Here is a 22,377-nt window from a genome sequence, read left to right as displayed (position 1 = left end):
CCTGTGGGCAGGAGCATGCATCCTGTTTACCAGACACTGAGGCCTGGATGGGTTATGCCGTCGCCTAAAGGTGCCTGGCCAGGAAATGGCAGAATGAGAACTTGAACTCTGATCTGCCTGATCCCAAAAGCACGAGCCCCTAGAACACATCCTCTGACCAGGGCCCAGTGGACCTCAAACCCTGGCAAAGGAATGACACTTCTTCTCAGTGATGGTTTGGGTCTATTCCATCCGTTGATCCCACCCTGGCCTGGGGGATGGAGAGCTGGAGCCTTATTCTTGTTCCCACTTTATGGACAAGGAAACAGAGGTGCAGAGATACAGACCTTTGGGTGACAGCACCCATGTTAGGGCACAGCTGGACTTCAAACCCAGTGCCCTGGCTCTGAGGGCTAACATTCTCAAGGCCCCAAGAAGGAGGGTGCTCCCTCTCCTCTGACCTGTTTAGCATGGGCACGGCCCCTGTGGCCCTTAACTCTTCACTGCCCTTGAAAACAGCCTTGGTCAAAATCAAGTTCTGACAGGGACAGATTGTGTTGTCCCTGTAACAGGGACGCCTTGTGTTGTTGCCATTGTCACCCACGGGACCACCGCTCCAGCTCTCCCGTTGCAATCAGAGTGATCTTGAACTTGTCTCCCCTCTGCTTAAATCTTCCAGGCCCTCCAAGGTCTTCAAAATGAAGTTCCAATGTCTTAATTCCCCAGTGACCTAGCTCCGTCCACCACTCCAACCTTATCTTTAGACACTCCTGGACACCCTGAACTCTGGACTCCTTGGGATGCCCCTCCTTGATGTGCCCCGGGCCTTTGCCAGTGCCGACCTCTGTCGGGAACATTCCTCCTTGCCCTAGGTCCTTTCGTGGCCAGGTCCTCCTCATCCTCCTGGTCTCAGTTTGGTGCTGCTTTCTCCAGGGAGCCTCCCCTGACCTCTACCCCTACCAAGTTAGGTGCCCCGCTTGTCTGTGCGAGCTTCTGCACACAACTGTGATAGTCCTTACCACATGGGCTTGGAACTGCCTGGAAACTTGCCTCTGTCTGTCTCTTCCATTATACGTACGCTCCATGAAGGCAAGACCTGTGTTCCACTTTTTTTTTTTTTTTAAGGATTTTATTTATTTACTTGACAGACAGGGATCACAAGTAGGCAGAGAGGCAGGTAGAGAGAGAGATGGGGAAGCAGGCTCCCCGCTGAGCAGAGAGCCAGATATAGGGCTCCATCCCAGGATGCTGGGATCATGACTTGAGCTGAAGGCAGAGGCTTTAACCCATTGACCCACCCAGGTACCCCATGTTTTTTTTTTTATTTTTTTGTTTTTTGTTTTTAGATTCATTTATTTACTTGGTGCAGGAGTGGGAGAAGCAAAGGGAAAGGGAGAATCTCAAACAGGCTCAATGCTCAGTGGGGCTCAGCCTTACGAACCTGAGATCATGACCTGAGCCGAAACCAAGAGTTGGGATGCCTAACCGACGGTGCCCCCAGATGCCCCTGTGTTCTGGTTTCCTGAGGCTAGTTCTCAGTGAATGTGAGGAAACCTGTGCTTGACAACATCCTCTCTCTTCCTGGATTCCTTTAACTCCTCATAGGGACTTGGGCCGAGAGCCGCTGGGGACAGGGAACAGAGGTCACAGAGCCCATCCTGGTTGTTCTTTTTTTTTTAACTTGGACTTTTGTCTTTTAATGTTTGTAATATTCTTGATACACATTTTAAACCTTTAACTTTTGTATTATAAAAGAAATATATCAGTACAAAAATGTGAAGAATATACATATACTGTGTGAATAATAATAATCATCATAATAATACAGTAACCCTGTACTCACATCTGCTTTAAGAATACTCTATTTCCAGAACTCCAAAGTTTGTGTAAGCTCCTAGACATACCACATTTACCCTTCTCACTGGAAGTAACCAAGTTCCTTAATTTTGTTCTTATTTTCTTTATTGTTTTGTCACATATGGATAAGTCCTAAACAACATATCATTTGATTTCACATATTTTTTAGCTAATTATAATGGCAGTCATACTTTGTGAATTCTTTTGTGACTTCCTTAAAAACTGGACATTATCTACCGAGAGTCACTCACATTGATCTCTCCATTTTAAAGCATGCATGGTACTCTACTGTAGGGCCACATCACAATTTCTATGTTCATTCTTGTTCTCGCTTGTTTCTGGTTTTTTGTTATTTCGATGGGGCTTGTTCTTAAGGATTATCTTTCCCACCCATTTCGGGGGCCTGTCCTAGCCTGGGCACACCCACTCCCCACCTCCCGCTGCCACACAGGCAGCCCACCCCGGGAGATGGAGAGTGGCAGATGAGGCTGCCTCTATAGAAATGCTAAAGTCACCAGACAGGGTGTCCTTGCTTAAGTCCAGGTGGCCTCCTGGTGGAGGAGGCCTGGGGCTGTGGGGCTAGCCGAGTGCTCATCAGGCCTCTACTTTCCAGCAATCCCTGCCCCCAGCTCATGAGCCCCTGCACTGCCCCCCTGGCAGTTGCTGGGCCCTGGCAGAGGGCGTGGGACCATGCATCCTGGGGTGTGTACCCAGCTGTTGCTCGCCACAGCTGGCTGCGTCAGACTCTGCCCTCCCCCATCCCCACTCCATTTCATGCCCGAGATTTGAAGAGGGTGATGTTCCCAGCTGCGGACAGGACATGTTTGCTCGGTTCTGGGCCCAGAGGGAGGGCATCTCTGCCTCCCTTCTTTCTTGAATTCCTGAGCCCCAGCTCCCCCCACCCCCGTCCAGTCCCGCTGTCTTCACTCGGGACCCTGAGAGGTGGCCCCCTTCCCCCTTCTGGGGTCTCCTATTCTCTTCCAGACAGTGAGATGGAGGCTGCCTCAGGAAGGCTCTCACCTCGTGGGGAAAGGCCTTGGCCAGAAAGGGTGTCTGCACTCCACTGAGCATCCCCAGGGAGGCGTGGGAAAGGCTGGTGGGGGCCAGGAACTGGGGGAGACACTGGGGGCGTGCTTGAGGAGATCAGGCCTGAACTGGGGAGGGAGGAGGCCCGGAGGCTGCAGGGAGGAGGCCGTGGGAAGAGTCTGGAGGGGCGGGAAGCACAGAGCACCTGACCAGGCTGCAGTGTGCGCCCCTCTCTGAGGCAGGGCGAGGACAGGGCTGCCTCTGACCGGGCCAAGGGCAATGTCCTCCATGGAACCCTATGTGGGTGGGCCAGGCCCAGCTCAGGCTGCTTGTCTGCTCCACAAAGCAGCAAGCATCCAGTGCGTGGTTCCTGGGCACTGGAAAGAGTCAAGCCTCTGCCCTGGCTGGCTGAGAGTCCAGCAGAGTCACAGAACCCACCCCTGGGAAGGAGAAATAGGGCGGCCCAAAGACAGGAAAGGCCTGGGTGCTGCGCCCCGTTCTGCACTTGGCAGGGATGAACTCAGTTTTAACCTTCACAGCACCCTGGCGAGGCAGACCCTGTGGTCATCAGCCCCATCTTACAGATAAGGAAAGTGAGGTACAGAGAGCAGGTTACGTGTCCAAGAGCACACCGCTGGATTCCCGGAAGGAGAGCCCGCATTCAAACAAGGCTGCCTGGCCCTGGGGCTCTCCTTCAACCCTCAGGGCCCTCTGGAGAAAGATGCCTCAGGGCTGCTGTCTCTTCAAACCCCATCTCCACATCCTGCCAGCGAGGGAAGCAGTTTAAGCAACTTGTCCATCAGACTCCGACTTTCAGGCCTCCTGTAACTGTTATCCTTCCAGGGACCAGGGTCACACCCCAGCATTTATGACCTCAAGGTTGGGGGTGGGGGTGGGGGTTCGTTTCTGGCCAAAGGTTCCTGAGACAGCTGGGCCAAGGCTACCAGAGACACACGGAACACACATGTGTGTGGGTGGGCGTGTGTACATGACCATCTATGCATGCATCTTTTGGGCAGCAGAGAGCCAGCCCCCAGGAGCCCCGGGTAAGGGGGAGACAGGGTTAGACGGAGAACACTGGACCACAGTGGCTGAGAATGCCACCAGAGTGCCACTTCCATGGCCATGAGACCTTGGGCAAGAGGGTTCACCTCAACTGAACAATGAAAAAAAAAATAGTAGCTACTTGACAGGGCACAAAGTAAGGATCCAGTATTGTTTTGTTTACTCCTCACAACACCCTCTGGGGTACCTTGCATCATTAGTTCATTTACAGATGGAAAACAAGGCACAGAGAGGTTAAGTTACTTGCCCAAGGTCACACAGCCGAAAAGTGGTAGAGTCAGGATGTGAGCTCAGGCTATCTGACCCCTGAGGCCACAGTTTCAACCTTTTGTCTGTCGTGAAATAATAACCACAAGAACCCACCCACTGAGGCATCACTGTGCTCCAGGAGTCAGGCTAACAGTTGGACTGGGGTTATCAGATAAATCCTCTAGCACAAGCCCTTCTTTTCCAGATAAGGAACGGACTCAGAGAAGGGAAGGGACCCGCCTGGGGACTCCAGACTCGTTACTCTTCTGGCCCCCACATGGGGAAGTCATGAAGCCCAGCTCTGTCGTGCGCAGGGTTTGCCCCGGACTTGTTCCCAGGAATCCCCTGCTAGGAAGAGACACGAGCCCATCTGTCCTAAGACCTGGGTGCCCAGCTCCCATAGCCTGGCCTAACCCTCCCCACCCCACCCCCATGTCCCAGCCTCTGGTGGTGCCATCTGGTGGGTGGCAAGGCCAGCAGCCAGGGGCCAGAGGGGGAGCAGCTGGGAGGCTGGGCGGACCCCACGAGTGGCAGCCCAGCCCCGGGGGCTCTGTCTGAGGAGCTGCAGCAGGGTCAGTGCACCCCCCAACTCCTGAGACTCTCTGCGAGGGTCTTCCACTACCCTGCCCACCACGTCACGTGGCCTCAAAACACCGGGAAAGAGGTCGAACTTATTACCATTGGGAATTCCCACTGCTGAGACTTACCCTTGAGTCAGTACTCACGTCAGTGAAGGAACATGAGTTCCAAAGGCTTCCTAAGCACCCTTGCCCAGAGGACCAGCTCACTCTACTGCCAAGTCCATTGAACAGCAACACCCCACACTTCTGTAGCTTTACCACATGCCAGGCTCTGTTTTAACCCCTTTAAGTCAATTAATGCATTTACTCTTTACATGACAGTGGAGGCAGGCGTAATAATTGTCCCCATTTCACAGATGAGGAAACTGAGCTCCCTAGCGCTTCAGTAACTTGCACAAGGTCACATGGCTGGCAAATGGCAGAGCTGGGATTAGAAACCAAGCAGTCTAAATGCTTCACATTCCTTTTGTGCTTCCTACAGACCAGGCATTGCTCTGAGTGTTTCATATGGATAAGCTCACTTTATCCTCACAGTGCTGTTATTCTCACCCCCATTTTACAGATGAGGGGGCACAGAGAAGTTCTGCAGCTTCCCGAAGGTCACACAGCTAAGAGGAAGTGGTGGGATTTGAACCCAGGCAGTCCGGCTGATCACAAGGATCCCGAGGTTTGTGGGTGGAGAGCCCAGGAAAGGGTTGTAAAAATAAGCAGAGGTAGGCTCATCCCTGCCCTCCCTGGCCCAGCAGCCTCCTGCATCTCCTCCTGTTTCCCTGCTTCCCGCTGTCCCACGCTCAGTGGTCACAGCCAGGGGGACAAGACCCAGGGATGAGAGCGCATCTGCGAGCCGGGCGGGCAGGCGGGTGTGGGCAGAGCCTGCACATGTTCCAGACATCTCTTCTGTGGCCAATTAAACAAATTGCAGCAAAACAGCATTTTATTAGTATTTGCCCATAGCAGTCTGGGGCTGCAATAAATTTCTCGTGGCTGCAGCGCCGGAGAGGCAGGCGGAGGGGTGTGTGCATGGGGTCGGGGGGGGGGGCGATTGGTGCCATGGGGGGTGTGTGGAGTAGGGTGTGGGGGAAGGAGCTGGCATGTTGAGCATGGATGGTGGAGAAGGAACATCAGCAATGGCCCTGGGGGCTGCTGGGTGTCAGAGTGGCTGTCTTCCCAAACAAGCGCTCTGCTTCATCATAACCACAGTGAGTTATGAGGCGCCACTGTGCGCTCCGCACACCAGCCACAGAGCCCACGAAGCTGCCGGCCCCGGCTGGGCTGGGGGTGGGCAAGTGGGGGTGGGCATGGAGGCCCAGTGCCTGGCTGTGGGTCCCACCCAGCTGCCGGCACCTGCCTGGGTTGGGTCCTCACCAGGGCATACCTGGGTTGCTGAAATGGCCTCCTCCCTGGTTCCTCTTCCTCCAAGCTTGCTTGCTTGCTTGCTTCATTCATTCATTCAAGATATATTTATTAAATGCCTACTGTTTGCCAGGTCCTGGCATGAACAGTCTATAAAGCATGTCATTCTTCTACTTTGAAAAAATCTCTAGAGCACCTGGGTGGTTCAGTCAGTTAAGTGTCTGACTCTTGATTTCAGCTTAGGTCTTGATCTCAGCATTGTGAGTTCAAGTCCCGCCTAGCGTGGGGTCTATGTAGAAAAAAAAAAAAAAAATCTCTAATGCTCCCCCACTCCTTCCAGGAATAATCCCAAGCTTCTGGACCGTGTAGTTAAGACTCTCATGAGTAGCCTTCTGTTTCCCTTTGTGGCATCTTCTGCGGCCACTGCGCTCCACCTCTCCAGCAACACTAATGATATTAGCAGCTACCCTGTATTGCGTGTAAAGTCCCAGAGCTCCGTGTAGGGTGCTTTCCCTCTATTAACTCACGTGTCTGTCACAAACCCCAGTCAGCATGGGCTAGGCTGTGCTGTGGTAACAAACAGCTCCCCAGTCTCAGCAACTTCAACAACCAAGGCTCATGTCTTGCTAAAGCTATGTATCCAGTGTGCATTGTCAAGGACTTGGTTCACTGGGGAGACCTGGGGATAACCACATCACAATCTTCGTGGGCACCACACTGTGCCAGAAGAAAAGAGAGTGAGCGCTCCTCAGATTCTCCCACTAACATTGAGGCTCAGCATTGACACTTGCGCTCATAGCTCATTGGCTTGGACTAGTCACGTGACCCTACCTAACCACAGGAGCCACAGAACACGCAGTCCTACCTGTGCCTGAAAGGGGAGATAACCAAAATTGTCTGGCAAGCCGCATTAATGATTACTACAACTACTATAAGCACCTGTTACTGGATGAGAACATGGTGGCCCAGAGAGGTTAAGCAAACTGCCCAGAGGCACAAAGCCCAAAAGTGAAGCTGGATTCAAACATAGGCATTCCGGCTTCACTTCTGTACACTGGCCTCATGGTTTCTCAAACCCAGCTCCCTTCACCCCTGCATGCTTTGCTCATACTTGTCTCTGCCAAGAATGCCCTCCCACCGCTTCTCTGCCTGGCAAGCTCCTACTCAACCATCAAGACCCCGCTTAATACCCCTTTCTTCTCTCTAGTTCCAGAGAGAGGGAACTGTTCCTGTCTCTGAGCCTACAGCCTATCTGCAGACACGATCTCCACGGCACTGCTCATACTGCCTTGAACAGTCTTGGTGTCCTGCTGAGGTCCACAGGGGTAGGACCTACTTAATCGTCTGTTCATTCTCAGTGCCTCGTGCTGGCATTGAACTGGCATGGGGCTGCCTGGCAGAGGTTGGGGGCAGTAGACATTAAGGCCTGGGGGGGGGCTATGTAGTGAGAATTCACCCCCTCCCATTCTGGAAGTTCCCAGGCCTAGTTCCTCTCTCTGAGACCCCAGACTTAGTAGCCTCAGGAGGCTGGCCTGTGGAGGGAACAGCAGCTTCCCCCACCACCATAAGCCTTCTTCAGGGCACAGAAGGTTCTGGGACCTGCCTGTCACTCTGCTTGCTGGTTTCGGGCCCAGCCATCAAGCTGTTCTAGTCATGAACTCTCAGCCACAAAGGTATTTGTTTTTTAACCTAAACTACATTCCCTCTTTGTCTCACCTACCTTCCAGGGCCAGAGGGGCTAACTCAGATCAAACCAGTGACCTCCCTGGTCTCTCCTACCAGCATCACTGGGGGTCGGGAGCCAACCAGCAGACTTCCAGCAGCTAGACCAGCTGCCATGTGGAGAAGATCAGCAAAGGGAACAGTAAACGGGTTAAGGAGGGTTAGGGAGGTTGAGTATGGGCCTCGCCCACACTCTCTGTCCACCAGGACCCTTTAGAGTGCAGGGGTAGGAGAGGGGAGGGGGGAGGTGGGGGTGCAGAGCACGGTTGGGGGGAATGCAGGATGGGGCAGCTTGAGGGTCCTGCCTATACTGTTCGCCCACCCTCGGAAAGAGCCAGCCACTCAGCCTCTAGTCAGCAGTCCTGACTTTTTAATAGTTTCTTTCCTTTCACCATCCTTCCCATTCCACTTCCCGCTCCTGGAGGCTGGCCACGGTGGGAATTTAGTGAGTATTTGCCAAGTGCATGGACGAATGAGAACTGCATGCGGAACAGACAATGTACCACTTTCTACCCCCAGAAAAGAACCGAGGCCTGCGAGTCCCTGTCTTCATCTCATCATTTTAAAGGACTGTTATTTGGCTGACATGGAGTCATTCCACTCCCCATCTTGATTTCTGAACCCCTAATGGTATCTCAATCCTGTTGGCCCTCCAAGAACAAGGCAACTATACCCCTCCTGTTCTCAACAAAATTATACCTAAGTCCAAGGAAATATACCCTCGACTGTTGGCATGTAAGTACTGAGCACCTACTGTGTGCAGGGCACAGCACCCTGCACCTTGCTGCTTGTGAGCTGGGAGTGGAGCTGAGCCAGGTGGGCTCCCGCACGGCCAGGTCTGGGCACATCACAGAGATGGGGGTGGAGGGGAAGGGGAAGGCCATGGGCATTTCTTCCTTTCTTTTTCTGTACATTCTTGTGTTTAAAGTTTCCTAAGGAGTATGTTTTGTTCTTGTGAGTTTTTAAACAATATTTAATTTTTTATTTTTTATTTTTTTTTTAACCAGGAAGGCATGGTACCCATTAATAAGAGGCTCGGGAGAAGGTGGGGTGAAGGCCTGTTCTCTCTCCCTGATCCAACTTCAATAGCTTTGGGGGCATGGGGCTGTCAGACAGCAAGGTAGGGGAGCCAGGTTCAAGGTCTTGGATGACAGCATGGGGGTGGAGGTGATGGGCCGGGTCGTTGGGCAGTGAGAACAGGGCTGGAAGCTGCATCCTGGCCTCGCTTGGTGAGGACCCCCCAGGATGGTCTGAATCAGTGGGGAAAGAGCCCTCATTTCCAGTGAATCAAGACTAGTAAGTCTTGGGTAGACTCTGACATTGACAAAGGGTCTGGGGCTGAGGTGGGCTGGGGGATGATGGCCTTAGGACTGGGTGAGAGCCCCGTGGCGGGCTGGAGGGAGGCAGGGATGTAGAAATCTGGGTGATGACGTGTGGCCCATGATGTTTGCAAAGTACTTTCACATTCCTCAAGACTTGGCCAAGTGAGATGTTATCTCCATTTTACAGAGGAGAATCTCGAGGCTCAGAGAGGGGAATTTGCCAGAGCTCACACGAGTGAGAGTTCTGGGTCGTGAGGGGGACAAAGCAACAGCCCTTAGGAAGCTTCCAAGCCTCGTCCCGCTGAGAGCTGTTGGGACAGAGCAGAGAGAAAGCCAGGCCCCTGTGAACTTGTCCTCACTATTCCCTGAGTCTTTTGCAGGTCACACTGATTCACAGCCCCGAAAAGGAACGGCACTCTGAGGCATCCCGAGAGGGGCATGGCTGCTAAGACTGTCCAAGTTGAAGATCCGAAACTCAGAGAGGTGATACGATTGACCGAATTAACACAGCAAGTTGAGGTCTGAGCTGGGACTAGAACCAAGAGGGTAATTCGGAGTCCCCTGCTCTTAGGGTCCTCTCTGTGCCACTGTCTAACTTTCTGCCTCCCTTCCATCCCTCTTCCAGGGGCTGGAGCAGGCAGCTTTTGGGCATCGCACTGTGGCCCTCCCTACCCCAGAGAGCTGGGCCTTGATGGAGAATCCCCCCACCTTTTCTCCAGAGAGAACCTCCAGGGGGTGGCAGGGAGTTTGGGCCAGAAGCGGGAGCTTCCTTGAAAGACCCACTGGGGCTCCCAATCTCACCTCCCTCCCCACGTGAATAGCACTGGGATCCTGGGCCCAGCAGTGGACACAGGCCCCTGCTGGGTGTGCCATTCGGAGGAGGTAACAATGCGGGCCCCTGGCGGGGTGACTGACAGTAGCAGGCCCCTGGGGAGGACCGTGAAGATAACTGCTCTTGACAGATGAAGACGCAGCCCCAGCAAAAGCTACATCCTATTTGGCTTTTAATTTGGAGGCCCCGAGAGTGAATTCTGAAGCCCCCACTCTTGTCCTTACGTGCAAAGTGGATCTGACTTTCAGGAAATGACCTGAAGTGAAGCCACATTACTTATCAGCATGTCCCTGGGATTCACAGCCTTCACGCTCCGGCCCCCTTCCCCGCAGGGATCAGGGCTTCCCGGCTGCATCCCCTCACACACACCTTTATCTTATCGTGGGGTGGGGGGGGTGGGGGGGTGGGGGGGCCCGGCAGCTAGCATGGCCCTGGGGGCCCCGGGGAGCTCAGGACCGCGTGGGTGTGGAGCCGTATTCAACATCAAGCTAGCAATTGGGAAACCACCAGCGCCAATATCCTCTGAATCAGGAATCTGCAAACGTCAGCCTCTAAGCACCAAATCCAGCCTGCCCATCCCATTTTTCTATGGTCTCTAGCAAGGAATGACTTTTTGAATCCTGCAGAAGTCACCAGAAGAAAGTCTGTGACGTGTGAACATCATAGGAAGTGGGAACCCTGTAAGTCTGTAAGTACAGGTCATCGGGGCACAGCCCTGCCCGCTCACTTAGCTATGTGTCCCTGAGGTTTTTGCGCTATGATGCCCAAGACTGTGTGGCCTGCCCAGCTTGAAATACTTATGCTCCGGTCCTTTACAGAAAAAGTTTGCAAACTCCTGATTTGAACTCTCATTTCACCCATTTAAAAGTCAACGGGTAGTGGTGGGGGAACAGAGGAGGCGTTGTTCTGAAGCCCCCCCAGCAAGAGGCAAGAGGAGGGACTGTCTGTGACCTCTGTCCACATCCACACATCTTGGAGGGCAATGTGCTCAAAGCGCAGTTACCAGAGTTGCGCACTAGCTCATCAGCCCCTTCATAGGGAGTAGAGATAGAAAGAGACTGGGTCCTGCTTTCTACAGCCTGACCACCCACCTCGCGCAGGATTAAGCTCCAGACAACAATGGCGCATGCCCCTTGCCCCTACACTCAGGATGTTCACAGTCTGCGGTGGGAGGTCTAGATAGACAGGTAAACAGAAAACCACCATGGGGTAAGGGTGCCTCGCAGACATACGCCCTAGGATGCAGAGGGGACAGAGAGGGTAGGTATCTTCCCCAGCAGGGGACCTGAGGGAGAGCTTCTGGGGCCAAGGAAGCTTAACCCAGGCCACACTTGAGAATCACCACAAGGGCTTTGGAAATCAAGCCAATATCTGAGCCGCCCCACCCCGAGAATCCGGTTCCATCCCGCCCCAGTAGGTGCTGGGTATGGGTAAGTGTTTGAAGTCTCCCAGGTGACCTGAATGTGCAACCCAGCCATCAGTCCTCTAGAGAAGGAAGAGGAACCACCTGGGTTAAGTGGGCAGGGGGATGGTCCAGGCAGGGATACCCTGCTCGGGTGTGTGAGCTGCCTAGGCCCGCAGGCCACTGGGACCCTCCCCACAACACGTCCCTTCCCCCACTCCAACCTCAAGTCCTTAGGGGGCCCTTCTACCCCCTCTCCCGAAGTACTTCCCCCATACTGATAACCCCCTTATCTCTTTAGGAAAAGTGCTGATCTGATCAGACTCATTCACAAACTGAGCCAATTCCCTGGGCTCAGGAAAAAGAATGTCCCTCGGTGCTAAGATAAGGAGGAAATGATAATCCGCACACCATTAAGTCAGAAGACCCCCCCAGCCCCCATCCCAGGTGGGAAGACTGTTGAGCCTCCATTTCTCCTTCTCCCTGACCCCTTGGAATGCCCTCCCAAATGAAGCCTGAAAGAGAGGGGTGGGGGATTGCGGGGGGGGGGGCTCCCCCCTCTGGCCCATCCACCCCAGCCTGGGTCATTGGGCGCTGACTCACGCTGTCCTATCTTTGATCACTCAGGTAATGGCCTGGCCTGTTCTCAGCGGAGGCAGGGAATAGAGTTAGCACCCACGCTCTGGGAGCCCTGACAGCCCCTTTAACAAGGTGTCCAACATCCCATTTCCTCTGCACTTCCTCTCGCCTTAATCCTTTTATGCGAAACTCACTCAGGAGCAAGCCCTGTGAAATTGAGGCCTCTCCTTGGGCGCAGCAGCCGCAGCCTGGCCTGTTCCCTGCCCTCCCAGCGCAGTTCCCTCCCAGCCCAGGCAGCACGGAAAGGAGGGTTGGACAAGGGGAGGGGACACGGGTGCCTCAGAGGGTCACCCCCAAACATTGCGGGGTGGGGTACAGACCGGCACTTCAGAGCTGGCTTGGAGCTGCCGGCCCCGGGGAGGGGCACAGCTCAGGTCTGATACCCCGGCCACCATGGGATCCCTCCTCCTCCGGGGCAGGGGGCCCTTGGGCCCTGTGTCAAAATTGTAAGGAGGCAGAGGAAGCTTCTAGTGGCACCAAGGAGCCGCCGACCCCAGGCTCAAGCCCTCTTAAGAAAAGCAAATCATTAAGGTTCTAGCATTAACACCCCCTGGCAGAAGCTGAGAATCCTCCAGGCCCTGAGCCAAGGCACCAGTAAGAGCCAGGTTATCTTGGATAAAGGTGGTGGGGAATAGAAAATGTTAATACTCCAGGAGAGGCAACTAGAAAAGCCAGGCTGCCCAGTCCTTCACCTTCTCTGGGTCGGCTTCCTTCTTGTCCACAAGCCAGCCACTGTTCCTGCTGAGGCTCTGTCTGGATGCCACTCACCTGCCGTGTGACCCAGGGCAAGCACCTCAGTCTCCCCTCGGCCAAATGGGCACAAGTCTCCTTCACTAACGCGGGGAGAGCACTCCATCACTGCTGATGCTCCCCGCTGTTTCCGAGTCCTCCCTCCTTTTGGCAAAGATTCTTTGCTTGACCAAACTGCAGTCAGGCTCCTGAAACTTCTCTGAGGCCCATCTGTGCCCTTCCTTGTAAAATCTGGTTTTAGCAAGAACCCTGCCAAGTCGGTTTGGCAAGAGCCGCCCTTGATATCTGATCGGGTGCCCCCCCACTTCAGATGATGTCTGATCCCCCCTGGCCTGTCTTCAAGCAAGAATCCTAAGAGGTTAGTTTAGCCAGAACCCCACCTCCTACACCGCTGAGGCTTCTCCTTGGTCATTTTCCATCCACTATCCCTCTTGGTTATAAAGTCCCACTTGCTAACGATGTATTTGGAGCTGAGCCCCAAATTCCTACAAAATCCCATAGCAGGGGTCCCTATATTCATTGTGATGGTTCTGATTTAAGTCTGCCTTACCACCTTTAACAAGGGTCATGGAAAATAACAAGGGTCACGGGAAAAAAATTATATATATATATTATATACATAGATATTATATATATGTATGTATATATATATATGGCCCCCTTTCTAAGCCAGCTCCTGCCATCCACCCACTTCTAGGTCTGCTGGTGTGATATGACTGGGGGCCGGGATGTGTGAGGACCAATTTCTTTCTCTGGCTTGGTCGGGGGGCAGGGGAGCGGGTTACTCAGGGACCTGTGGCCTGTAGGCGGTCTCCGTTCCTTTTCCTCTCTGGGGCTCAGGGCCTGGCAGGTTAGCCCAGAGTGCATCTCCCTCAGGAGGGGCCTATCCACCTTTGCCCCAACCCCGCTGCCTCCGGTATAGCTTGGAAAGGGGTTCTGTAGCTATGCCCTTGGCCCACCGACAGTCTCCAGGTTTGATATGTTCCGATGGATCGTGGGTGATGCATTAGGCAGGCCAAGTGCGGGCCAAGCGCATACTGAGCACCCCAGCAAAGTGGGGCCATATGAAACACAGTTTGGGAAAGAATTTAATATTTCCCAAGAAAGCATATAACTAACATGGGGGACTCAGGTATCTGCTGGCCTTCCTTACATCTATCGATCACTGAGTGGTTGGTTTTAAAATTACATTTGGTGGGGTGCCTGGGTGCCTCAGTGGGTTAAGCCTCTGCCTTTGGCTCAGGTCATGATCCCAGGGTCCTGGGATCCAGCCCCGGCATTGGGCTCTCTGCTCAGCAGAGAGCCTGCTTCCCCCCTCTCTCTCTGCCTGCTTCTCTGCCTACTTGTGATCTCCCTCTCTGTGTCAAATAAATAAACAAAATCTTAAAAAAAAAATAAAATTACATTTGGGAAGGAGCGGCTAAAAGACTTACTGGGCCCCTGATGCCCTCCCACTCCCGCCCCATCACAGGCAGTGCTGGGCAGGGTTTGGATGTCAGCCAGCACAGCAGGCCACCCCCTTTCCTAGGCCCTCCTTTGCTAAGGGCCTCCCCTTTCCCTAACAGCCTCAGGGTTCTCACCATTCTCACCACCTTGAGGACTATACCTGCCTTTCCTACCTCTTCAGTCTTCAAAATGGCATTGACAGAGGAGGAGACAGAGGTTCAGAGAGTTTCCATGATTTGGTCCAAGAAGACACACAGCATGGATAGAGGCTCTGCCAGCGTAGCCTTGACCATGGTTCTCTCTGCCTCCGGGGCTTCATGAGATTCTGAGGGGGGGCTGTCTGTGGTCAGCAAGCTGGTGAGCAGGGCAGAGAAAGATGGTGAGGCATTCCCAGGAACCGAAAAAAGCTCGGACAGAGAGAGACAGCACGGGGGGGGGGGGTGAGCTGCGAAGGGAGACAGAGGGAACAGGGAGAGGAGGGTAAGACAGAGAGAAACTCAGGGAGAGGAAGATGGAGCTGCCTGCGAGGAATCCTGATCTTTAAAGCTGACTGATAAAAAGCTTGTTCCAAAGACAAATTCTTTCAAACCAACAGCTCCAATGAGACTTTCCGTCATTCTCCCTATCACAGCCTGGCCCCTTCTCTCCAAGAAGAAGATGAAAGAACATCTTCATCTCCTCCGCCTCCCGTCATCCCTCCTCCCTCCCCTCTCCCTCCCTGCTCTTTCTCCTCTTCCAGCCCTTGCCAGAATCAAACCTCCTTCCAGCCCCCTGTCCCGCAGCACCCCCCCCCCACCCGTCCCTGTCCCCGATGTCCCACCAGCCACTCCCTCCCCATACTTTCCTATTCTCTGGATGGGTAGCATCTCCAGCAACCAACTCTCTTTCCCCTCTTTGTTGTCATTGCTTCTGACACGGTCCCTATTGCCCCATGATGGCTCATGAGCTCAGGCCCCACGCTTCCTCCTGTAGGTTTCTGAAACAATCACAGCAACCAAAACTTTTTGGCTGGGGAAACTGGGGCCAGGAGGGCCCCACCTCTCAGCGCCTCCTCCCTCTTTGCTATCCTGGCCCCTCTGAGAATCTGGGAACTGGGTGTGTACCCTGGCCCTGGAGACCTAAGCCAGGTCTCCTTTTGGGACTCAGGAGTGGGCATTCTCTTTCTCTTCTGCCTGTCCTTCCCAGCTATGGCACCTCCTCTGCCCGCTGGCCTCCCCTTCCCCTGGACCCCTACAATGAGCTCTGCCTAGTGCCACATTGGGGAAACACCCCCAGAGGGATCCATCCTATCCCGTGTCTAAGAACACCCTGATCCAAGAGCCAGAAAAGAATTCCACCTCTTTTTCTTACCATGCTGTGTCTCTCTTCCGTCAAAATCTCTGCTCCCTTCAAATTCTCTTCCTCTCTCGTGAACAACCCCCACATATTCTTCAAGGCCCCCCACAACTGCCCCCTCCTCTGGGAGGGCTTCCTGACTCACCCACCTGACTCTTCTAAGAGCATTTTGCACTGTAACAACGTGTACGTGGGCCCATGCCTGCTGAGACCATGACTTACTTGCTTGACAGCATCGACCTCAACATTTCATTTAGTGAACATCTGTTGAGCCCCTACAGGGCGCTGGGCTGGGGATACGATGGTGGCCCAAAGAGACACAGTTCCTCTCCCCTTGGGGCTTACACTCTGGTAGGGGATGCAGACCCAGAAGAGAGTTGTCACGGGCAGTGGTAAGCAATGCAGCAGAGGGAAGGGAGGGGCACCTTGGACCCCTAAGAAAGGCACCTTACCCAGCATGGAGAGTTAGAAAGGCTTCCGAAGGAGATGCATTTGGGTGAAGAAGAGGGGAGAGGAGGACCTGGGCTGAACGCATCGAAAACTTGAGCAAGCACGGTTCAGATGGGGACCCGAAGAAGTAGGTGGGACAGGAGACTTTAGCAGGAGTGTTGGGTAGGTAGAGACGAGGAACCGTAGCCCAGTCATCGTCTTTCCCCAGGGTCCTGTGCTATGTGCACAGCCCAGAACGGAAACCAGTAAATTTCTCGACGATGAGTGGACGCAGGCTAATTAAGAGTCTGCCTTGTGCAGGGCCTGGGGGGCGGGGACAGAATGCAAGACTGTCGAGGACTGTGACAACCAACAACTCACGTGTATTAAGGTGCTCGCCTACTGGGTGCGGGACACTGAGCCATGTGTTTTACCAGTGTCATCTCCTCTAGTCCTCCCGGCTGCCCTCGATGAGGGTGCTTGTGATGATCCCTGCCGCCCGCCAAGCGTGCTAAGGCTCAGAGAAGCAAAGTGAATTTTCCAAAGTCACACTGGAGCCACTATTTGACCCCTGGCTTGACTGTGACACAGAAGCCTCTCCCCAGATGGAGAGGGGTTGGCCTTGCCGAGCTCGCTGAACACATCAAGCAGAAAGCCGGGCACCCGAACTGCTGCCTCTCCTCCCTCAGAGCCACCCTTCCCGAGAAACCCATTACATCCTTCCTTCCTTCTTCCTGCTTTCCTCTGCCCCCGCAGCCTGGGTACTTCCATCCCTCCCTGGCCTGCCCCCTCCCCGCAAAGAGAGAAAAAATGGCGAGAAAATGGATCTTTAAAGATACATGTATCCATCACTATTATTTACATTCTAATGTGCGTCTGTGGCTCAGCTCCAGTGGGGGAAATGTAAATCAGGTGGACACCGCTCCCGAAAGCCCTAAAGAGCTTGGCTCCCCCAAATTAGAATAGAAAATGCTCTTTTAAAATGCACCTTTAATATGTAAAAGCCCGCCAACCTGAGCCCTAAATAAACCAAACTTGAACCAGATGCCAAACAGAGTAGATGAAGGACAGGTGCACCGAGGGTCTTGGGCTGGGGAATGAGGCCTAAACAGCTATTTATATTAATGCAAAGAAAGTTCAACATTCTTCCCCTTGATATATGCTGCAGTGGGAGGTGGTTTTTGTCCCACCAGCAAGAATAAAACCTGCGGCTCATGATGGGCAGCTCACATGTGCAAGATGAAAAGCTCTGGGTATAATATATGTCCTCACCGCGTATTCTCGGCAGGGTTTGCGTTGGATCTGCAGATGACTACGAGAGAGAAAACACTCAAGGTTAGGCTCTGCTCACCAGGCTCCCAGTCACAGCTCCCCACCCTGAGGGAATGCAGCTGCCTCAAAATGGGTCCAGCAGAGCCCCAAGCTGGGTGCCGGGGGACACCCTGTCTGCCTTGGTGTGGAGCCCCCAGGGGAAGTCTGGAAGTCTCCAGAGACCAGGAATGCCTGTGTTTGTTGGCTGGGGTGGAGGAACCCAGGTGATTCTGCCTGGGGACACTCCCGGCCCGACAGTCCACACGGACTACCTGCAGACAGGCTCATAGCCCCTGGGCAGTTTATGAAGCAGGGCAGATGACAGGGGTGGGGGGTGAGCTGGCACAGGTGTGTCCCGTGAAGTCCTGGCCTCTTCTTGGTGTGTCCGTGAGAATTCATTTATTCATTCACTAACTTCACAGGAGCAGCCGAGTATTACTGAGGAGGGGCGGGACCGTGAGGGGAGGCTCAGAATGTAAAACAAAGATAACCAAAGGCTTGTTCCGAGAGCTCAGCTAAGGTGTGGTGTGTAGCCCAGGGCAGGGCAGTGGTAAGCAATCAAAAATGCTGGCTTCAGCGGTGCCTGGGTGGCTCCAAAGGTTAAGCATCAGCCTTTGACTCAGGTCATGGTCCTGGGGTCCTGGGATTGCGTCCTGAAACGAGGGGCTCCCTCCTTGGTGGAGAGCCTGCTTCTCCCTCTGCCTCTCCCCTTCTCCCTGCTTGTGTTCTCTCTCTCTCATAAATAATTTTTTTTTTCTTTTTTAAAATGCTGGCCTCATTGTAGTTGTCAGGCAATGTGTTGTTGGCCACATGTTGGCATGAGGAGGGGAGACCAAATGATGAATGAGGCGCTGGCGGGGTCATGAGAACCTTGCAGTCTAGGGAGGCTGACAGCACAGACAGAGAAGCAAGGGAGTACAAGTTCACTGGATAAGTCTGTGATAGACGTCCTGCAGAGTGCTAGTGGGGGGCATAGATCAGGACCGACCAGGGAAGACTTAAAAGAACAGGTAATATTTGACCCAGGACTTTCAAAGTCAGCAGAATCTCCTCAGGAGGATGTGAGTGGAAGAGCCTTTTCAGCAAAGGGAACAGCATGTAAGCGATGGCTTGTGCCCAGCTTGATGTGTTGAGGGAGCGAGAAGCCTAGCGTCTCTGGGTCGGGGATGAGAAACAGGGTTGGGAGCTGCAGGAAATGTTATCAGAGAGGCAGGCAGAGGCCGGCCCACGGACGGCGTTGCAGGCCACAATAGATTAAACACTTGTTTTACTAAGTACAGAAAACTTATAATTGAAGAACACTTGTCCCTGGTTTGGGCAGGGGATGCGGTAGGCCCAAAGGTAACTAATCCCACCCTGGCTCAATTCACAGCCTGGCCTGGGCAGAAAGACTGGCTGGACCAGGCAGAGGCTCTTCTCAGTGGATTAGTCAGGACAGGCTAGGCTATGGTGTAGTAACAAACATCCTCAGATCCCACCCCAATCCCAGCAGCTTAACACAACCGAGGTCTACCTGTTGCTCATGCAAATTCCTCACTGGGTCTGGGGAACCCATGGAAGTGAATGTTCCAGGCCATTTCTCCCACAGCACCTCCATACCAGCAAGTGTTTCTGTGGGGATCAGGGAGGGAGGCATGCAGGACTGTACATCAGCCCTTAGACACTTCAACCCGGAAGTGACCCACACCGCTTCTGCTCACATTTCATTGGCCCAGATAAGTCACATGGCCTTGCCCACCTCAGTGGGGCAGGAATTTCCTGAGTGCCCACAAAGGCCAAATACTGTTGAGTGCTGGTAATGTCTATTTGCGTTTTGGAGCTACAGAGAGCAAGAGCTAGTTCTCCGTGAAAGGGAAGCTGAGAAAAAGATGGAGAAGGGCAAGAGCCCCAGAGCCCACAGTGGCCATGAACCAGAGATGGTCATCATGGCTGGCTGCTGGGCAAGCATGTCTTTCTGCTCCTGGCTTCTGCCTTGGTGTGGCGCCCAGTGGCTCTTTTGTAATGCTCCTCCTGGTTCAACACCTTGGGGATTCTGAGATTTCTCAAAGTGATCTTGGGGAGTGGGGAGGAGATGCTGTTAGTATGGAGGAAGGGGAAGGGGGCCCCAGCCAGTGGTTAGTCCTTCTCAACTCAGAACTGCAGGCAACCTTGGAAGAGGGCTGGATTGTGCCAATCGACCTGTGGAGTGCCACTCCAGACTCCAAGATCTTCTAGTAGATCTGGATTGGTAAGTTAATCAGCTCTGATTGCAGATAAAGGAAGACTTGGGTGGAAGATACAAGGGAAGAGGTATGTTAGAAAGCCTGGAATTAAAGATCTAATTCCCACTAAGTCCCAAAGCCAGTAACTACAGCCTTGGAAGGGCCACAGTGTGGGGGCAGGGTGTGTCTGGGAGGTGCAAGGATGGGGAGCAGGGTTCTCCAACTGCCTTGGGTCCCGGGGCAGACCCTGGCAGGTGAGTGAAATGTGCAGACCCTGTCAGGGGCACTTTGTAGCGGGGCAAACCCCCCAGCCCTTTGCTTTGCCTCCCATCCCACCGTCTCTTAGAGGAATGGAGGGAGTGGGGTCATAACCCCTGCCCCTTGTTCCCTCAAACACCTCTGGACGGCTCCAGGATTTGGCTCCCAAGGCGTGTAGCTGACGCCACAAATCATGGAGGTGGCAGGTCAGGCGAGGTGACCTCTGAGGTCCTTCACAGCTGGATGGGAATGGAGGGGCCAAGAGCTGGGTCCTGTGGGAGGGCAAGGGAAGGGCAGCGGCCCTGGGGGCCCAGCTGTAGCTGCTCCCAAGGGATCATGGGAAAGGCCGGGAGGAGCCTGGTGCCGGGCCCAGGGGAGTGGCAAGGGGGGGAGGGGAAGGGGAAATCAGGGAAAGGGGGAGATGGAGAGGGAAGTGAGAGAGGAAAGCAGTGGAAGGTTAAAGACGAGGAAGGAGAGAAGGCAAAAGAAGGGGACCTAAAGGGGAAGAGAAGAAAGCAGCAAAGAGAAGGAAGAACCAGCAGGGAGGGGAGAAAGGAGAACTAAGGGAGAAGTAACACCAAAGAAGAGGAGAAAGGAAAGAGCTGGGCCCTGGAGCCAAACTCCAGGCACCCTGTCTCTCTGAAGGGGCGCCCAGGCAGGCAGGCCCTCCCACCATAAAGGAGAGCACAGTAGGCCGCTAGGAAGATCTATCGGGCCCCACAGTGCCATTGTCTTCAGAAGGAATTAAAAACAAATTGCTGAGGGCCAGCACATAATTTAAAGACTCACGGCAATTTTATGACTTGCTAATGTTCCTAATTACATGCCCGTGAAAGGCTTAATTAATTGGGGGATGTAGCAAAAAGTGGAGCCTGTGTTTGTTATCATGGTTCCACTGCATTGATTTTAGTGCCTATGGAGAATTTAGGGCCTCTTTATTTGCACAAAGAAAATGCAAGTCTCTCGAAAAAATGCACATTAAGATCAACCCCTCGCTGCTATCTAATATACTTTCCTCTACTTAACCAAAGCGCTTGTAATCATATTTTGTAAATGTTGGTGCCGTTAATTGCATTGTGAGGGAAAATGGGTTCCGCTTGGCTGGTTGTGGAGAATTTTATAAAGTTCGCTCTCTGCACCCCATTCGGGGGGACTCTTCCCAGGGAACTTATAGAGAAGTTGGGATGCCCAGCATGGGGAGTTGGAGAGGCTGCCCTGGCTCTCCCTGCTCCTGGCCAGAGGTTGGCTGTCACTCCTCACTGCCTAGCCATGTAGGTGAGCAGAGGGGAGGTGCGCTCAGGCAGTGGGTCCAGAGGAAAGCCACACAGAGACAGTCTTCTTGGAAGCACTGGAACAGAGCATCTAGTACCAGGGTGGTTTCAGCTACACTTTATCTGTGAGGCCGTCGGGCACTTAGCTTCCTTGAGCCTCAGTTTCCTCATCTGTGAAATGGGAGTAATGATCCTGCCCTGCTGACATCAACAAGGAAATGGACATGTTGGACGCCCAGATCTAAGGCTCAGGGTCAGTGTCATTAGTCTTTGTCTCCTCTCCTCCTTCCTCAGGGCCCACAGGGGAGTTCTCCCTCCAACTGGGGGCTCCCAGGGAGAGACGTACAACCACCCTCCACTCTGCCTTTCAGAGACAGAGGTACACGAAGTCTCAGCTGGAGACGCAGAGGTCCTGGGAGAGAGGGCAAAGGAACTGCTCATGTCACCTTCTCTAAGAAATTACTCCTGACACTGTCCTTCCTTGAGAACAGGCTCTCACCCTTCCTCCCGGCGAGGCTCCTGCTGGCCTAAACCTTCCCCCATGGGCGATCATTGTCTACTTACTACAAACTCCTTCAGGTCAGAGGCTGGGCCCCTCAGCTCCCCATCCACAGGGGTAACCTACTACCTGGCCCACTTGACAGCATTTTTACTGAATCAATGAATCAATGGATTAAGTCATTAATTTGGGCAATGGGGCTTGGTCAGAGTGGGCTATCCAGGTTCAGCAAGCTCTTTCTGCTTCTTGAACTGAGTTTACCCCGCAACAGTCCCCATCAAAGCCCACCCCGTCATCTCATACACGTACTCCCCATATACTCCTCAAGGACCCCTCCTTGGCTGATGATTAGAGTTGGAATCTTAGGCTTTAACATGGACCCTGTCACCATCCTTTCCTACACGGTGACCAAAGTGATCTTTTAAAAGTGCAAATCAGAGCCTGGAGAGCTCCTGCTTAAAATCTGAAGGCTCCTACCTGCCCCTGAATAAGAAGCCAGACTCCTTCCCAGGGCCTGCAGAGCCTACCCAGCACCACTATCCTGTGTCATACTCCCCTCAAGCGCACCCCAGCAGTACTCTGGTCCTTTGTAGCTTAACAGGCCAAGTTCAGTCCTGCCCTGGGGCCTTTGCACCTGCTGTTTCCTCTGCCTGGGTCACTCTTCTCTGTCATCTCTGCATGGCTGTCTTCTTCCCCACATTCAAGTCTTATCCAAAAGCCTTTTCCTCAAACACTCTTCCCTGGCCAATCCAGTGTCACCTTCTTTAGTCATATTTAATTCCCTTTCATATCTCTTTAAACATGTTAAATGTACATGTAATTTTGGTTCTCTGTTTGATAATTCCATGAG

This window comes from Mustela putorius, unplaced genomic scaffold, assembly GCF_011764305.1.
Source record: "Mustela putorius furo isolate JIRA1106 unplaced genomic scaffold, ASM1176430v1.1 tig00003962_pilon_pilon_pilon, whole genome shotgun sequence".
NCBI lineage: Eukaryota > Metazoa > Chordata > Mammalia > Carnivora > Mustelidae > Mustela > Mustela putorius.
This window is presented reverse-complemented; position numbering follows the sequence as displayed.